Consider the following 5,328-nt stretch of genomic DNA (forward strand, 5'->3'; position numbering starts at 1 on the left):
CTTCCCCCCCCCCCCACACACACCCCACAGAATGTATAAAACTCGCTAAGTGACCCACCAAATGAAACAGTTGCCCACCTCTGAGTTAGTTTCTAAGGTGCCACCCTGCCCTGCTTTCACTATATTGTAAGCTCTTTAGGTCAGGGACTGCTGTTCTCTGTGTAGTTGAACAGCACTTAACAAACCATGACTCAGCTCAAGCAGTGGCCACAAGCTACAGTGTAATAATTAACAAATCATACTTTATCACCATTAAATCTCACTAGTCTTAAATATATCTGTTTAAAGAGTTTGTATCCGCTCAGGCCCCATATATTCAGTGGTAATTTTACGGAACTTCTGATAGTAGGGTTGCCGTGGTATTATAGCTATGATAGACATCCATCTCCACCCTTCTGTACTGCTTCCTCCCCCGCACACCTGCCCAAATGTAAGAAGCAAGGGGATTTTTGGGGATTTTTTTTTTTTTATTGGATCAACTGTATATCTGGGGGGAGAGGTTAGACTAGCTTCTCTGCAAAAAGTGCCCTTCAGACCTAAGGAAATGCGCCTTGTGTCTGAAAGCTTGTGCAACATCTTTACCAACCATACATTTGGTCTAATAAAGATATTGCAAAAAACACCACCACCTTTTCCCCAGAAGTCTGAGGCAGGTTGCAAATTCAATAGCAGCTTCAGCTAAAGTTGCTGATTTTATAAAAATAATTATTTATTGAAATGAGTAACTTATTCAGCAGGGCAGGTTTTATGTATAACTATCCTCATGTTTTCAGATGTGTTTTTTGTGTGTGTGTGCGTTGAATTTTTTTATTGCTACTTCTCAAAAATTGAAAGGTTTCATAAAGTAGGGTGGTCTTCTGGACCTTTCTAGCAGTCGGTGGTATGGGAGCATTTGTGGGATAAGTACATTAGCTTCACGAGGCATGAAATAACATTGAATTTTCATAAATACATTACAGACTTTTAGGCAAGGTTCTTCGGGTATATGCGATATCTTTTATTAGACAAACAGAGTAGTTGGAAAAAAGTTCTTGGCAAACTTTCGGGTGCAGTCGCCCTTCATCAGGCATAGGGAGTCTTTGCTGGTCTGAGACGCCAAGGAATGAGATAAGCTAAAAGTGTGGCAGGATGTCAGTGAACATGTAAATAGGTAGAGATAAGCAAGACAGAAGGTAAAGCAGGGAGGGGAGGGGGGAAGAAAGCAGGGGACAAAAAAAGGCCGAAGGGAAAATGCAGGCTTTGTGTTTGTTATAGACTTTTAATCATTTTATTGCTTCAGTACATTTGTATTTGCATATTTTCCTTGTCATTTTTTTTCCAATTTGACTTTCAAAGTCAGCAGAGTGTTTTATGTCATGTCACCTGTTACAGGCACATTATTACTGTCAAAAAAATTTTTTTTTAATTTATTTTCTTTTTTCAATATGGAACTGCCTATAGGAGTATAGATCATACCTAGTTTTATACCTGCACATTTAATTTAGTTTGATACGTGCTAATTAATTCTGAAGAGCAGTTAAGAATGCATTGTGTGTAATGGTCCTTGGTGGGGTTTTTGATTTTGCTGAAGTACAAAGCTTTTTTCCTCCCAACTGAAATTTAGTGCTTGTTAAATACGATATATTGGCATCGCTAAGTTGTAAAGCCAGTGCTTTAAAAAGCAGGCAGAGGTGAGCAGTGGAAAGGAAAGCTTTCCCACCATCCTCTTTCAAACTTGTTCAGGGAGAACAACTGATAAATTAACATAATAATTAGATATTCATGGCTCGTCCAGTTGTTGGCATCTTTGCTAAAATTGCTAAAAAAAGTGTACCAGTGTGGCTATTTATTCTTGTTTGTTAGGGCTGCAATTGAAACCTGTAGCTTAACTCTCGTGAGCCACAAACAAAATAGTTGCTGTTCATTCATGGGTGACCTGAAGGTGTGTTGCAGTTAAGAGCTGTCTAGTTATTCCTGTCCTAATGTATATCAAATATATGAGGGTCAGTCAGAAAGTGATGTCTCCTATTTTTTTCTTAGCCAAATATTATTGAAAAAATCTTAAAATTGAAAAGAAAATTGGTGTCACTGCTGAGCACACATCTGTTTTTCCACATAGCTTCCTTCTCTGCCAATGGCCTTTCTTCACTGGTGAACAAAAATATGTATCCCAATGCTGTAGGAACGATGGAGTAGCACAGTCCACCCCAACTATGAGAGTATTTACTTACATACCAACTTATCCATCACAGAGGAACTGTCATGTAAAGGCAGCACCTTGGACATATTTCTGTCCGTTTGCATGAAATGTTCAATTTTTTTCAGAGGGATGACATAGACCTCAGAGTTTACTGTGCCCCCACCCCAGGTTAGAAGTCTACAAGAAGACCACCCTTCAAGTCCATAGCTTGCTTAGGAGTTAAAAGTGAGGAAATATTATTTTCTGGCTGATCATCACATAATTTACATAAAGTTATATAGAAAAATGTTCATCTGGTCTAAGTGGAACGTTTGCAGCCTAAAAGTACAGTAAAACCTATGTTAACCGGCAGTTTAGTAACTGGCATTTCTATTAACTGGTATTTCTGGCCCGCACAGGGCCGCTGCCACCCACCACCCTGCGCAGCCACTGCTCCGTATCTGGCCACTGCCACCCGCCCTCCCTCTTCCCACTGCTCCATGTCTGGCCGAAAACCCCTGCTTCGGGTAACAGGTTTTTATATAACCAGCGCGTCTGTGTTCCCCACTCATGCTGGTTAACACAGCTTTTACTTTAAAAAAAATTTAATTTAAAAAAAAAAAGCATAAATACCCATCAGACAGTTTTTTTTGTGGGTGTTACCTTTTACTGTAGTGTTGCTGAACCTCTTTGCTCTGGGGGCTGGATGGGTGCTGTCAGGTCCACCTGTGTGCTGGATCTGGCCTCTGGGGCCCAATCCGGTACATGAGACAGGTGCGATGGGGGTCTGATCTGCATTACAGAAGCCCAGCCACAATCCAGCTGCATTGGGTGGTTCTGGCCCAGTTGTGTGGGGCTTAGAAATTTGTCATTAGGGGAGGGCTGGCAGTGTTAATGACCACCACTCCTTCACCATCACATTTCCTGACCTGTGAGGAGCCCTGTGAGCTGAATGACATGGCTCTGGGCCAGATATGGTCTAGTGGACACAAGCTGAGCATCCCTCTCTTGTTGGATCAGTCATGTGGTTGGGAAGGACTTGAAACCATGTAGTTGGTTCAATAAAACATATTGCCCACAAAAATCCTTGTCACTCATGTATTTCCTGGATCATCACAGCAACAACATCACTCCAACACTAGAAATACCCATGATAAATTTTGACATCTCAGTTTTGGTATGTTCGTTCATGATTTTCAGGCCTTAGGTTTGACTAATTGAAAACATTATTGATAGCTAAGTTTTTTAGATCCTAAGCATTTAGCTTTTCTTCCCCCCTCCCCCAGTTTTTTTGTATTTTTAGGGGGTTTTAGGAACAACAAATTAGTAGGGCTTTTTTCCCTCCTTTGCTGACTCTTCAACAGCAATTTTGCTGAGGCAGTAGTGATTTTCAACAAAGTTGGTATGTATAACACTGTAGGGGATTTATGGCTCTTTGGGGGGTGTGGGAAGAAGTCTGTTTTTAGTCTTGTATGTCACCGTGCATCCAAAGCACTCTAATAGAAACTGTGATGTGTGTACTTAGCTTATGGTGTCGTTTTAAAGTTGTAGGGATTTTTCATGACACATTTCATTTCATAAAAGAAGATTTATTCATCCATTGTGGCACTCTTTGCTTTGATACATCTGGCACTTGAAGAATATTATCTTCTAAAAATAAAAAAGAATGGGAATGTACAATTTGTCTAGATTCAGTACCATGTAAACTAGTCCCCTCTCCCCCAGCATCTGCAGCCTTAAATGAAAGCAGGATGCATAATTTTTTTTGGTGATGAATTTGGCCATAAATGTGTAGAATGCATTGTATCAATCATCTTTGAAGATAAATTCTTAATTCCTTTTTCTTGAGTTTGACAACCTAAGCTAGTATCTGAAAACATTCAGGGTCATTCATAGTAGGTAGTCTGAGCTGGGCAGCCATCCTTGTCTAGAGCAGGGATGGGCAACTATTTGGGCTGGAGTACCACTTAGGGAGTTTGGGGGGCTGTCATGTGCCAGGTCAGGATCCACCCCCTCCTTCCCAGCCTGCAAGAGCTCATCAAAACTCCCTAAGTGGCTTTGTCCCAGGGCCTGGCCCCACGGTCTTCATGGAGACCAACTGGAGGGACATGTGTAGAGTACACTTGGTTGGGCAGATGGGATGGGGCCACAGGCCAGCAGGGAGCAGGACAAGCAGGTGGCCAGGGCCAGGGTCAGGGGCCAGTGCTGTGGGGCAGTGACAGCTCAGGGCCAGGGCCCAGGGCAGAGATGCAAACTGCTCCCCACATCCCTGTGTGGAACTAGCACCCATCGCAGGGACGTGCAGGGAGCGGATCATGGCTCTGCCCCAGGCCCTGGCCCCATACTGGTACAGCCCCGTGGTCCCAGCCCTGCCTGCCCATCTTGCTCCCAGGCACCACTGCCTGCCAGCCTGTGGCCCCATCCTATCTGCCCGGCTAAGCACGCCCTCCCTGCACATGTCCTTGGTCCGTCTCCATGGAGACCCTGCCCGCCTGCTCCATCTGGTGCCCCAGAAGGGCTGGGGTGCCTGGGTAACAGGGTGGGGCCTGGCAGTGGTGGCTGGAAGGAGCCGCTGCTGCTGGGTTTCCTGGCAAGTGGAGTCTGGCTGTTGTGCCTCCCAACCCTGCTATGCGCCTGGGGATGTCAGGAGAAGCCGTGCATGCCATGGCCCGGGCTGGGTGCAGCTGAGGGGCCCGCTGTAGACTGGATAAAATCCGTTAGTGGGCCAGATCCAACCCACAGGCAGTATTTCTCTCACCCCTGGTTTAGAGTCTCTCCCCTCCTTTTGTAAGAATTTCAGGTACGTGCTGACATTCTCCATGAAAAATGCTCCTTTGTCATTTCCAATAAGAGCTGCTTACTGGTCTACATCCTGGATCCAGTACCCCTTTTTTACTAAAATAATGGGAACTCATTTCTGGTATGCTGTCTGTAGCACCTGTGCTGCATTTTATCTAAAACGGGAATTTATCTCAAGCAGTGGTTCTTGCAATTTATCTCAGTATTTAGACTCAAGGTATTCCTTGGAACCGTTCTCTCTCCCGTTCTCTCTTTTTGTTTTGCGCTCTCTCTGTTTTTCTCTGTTTCTCTCATAGATCGAGCCTATTGCAAAGAAATCAGAAAGATGCAATAGGTCAGAATGCTTTTTTGACACTTGGATTCCTATTTGA

This window comes from Gavialis gangeticus, unplaced genomic scaffold, assembly GCF_001723915.1.
Source record: "Gavialis gangeticus isolate Ggan-Ray unplaced genomic scaffold, GavGan_comp1, whole genome shotgun sequence".
Taxonomy (NCBI): domain Eukaryota; kingdom Metazoa; phylum Chordata; order Crocodylia; family Gavialidae; genus Gavialis; species Gavialis gangeticus.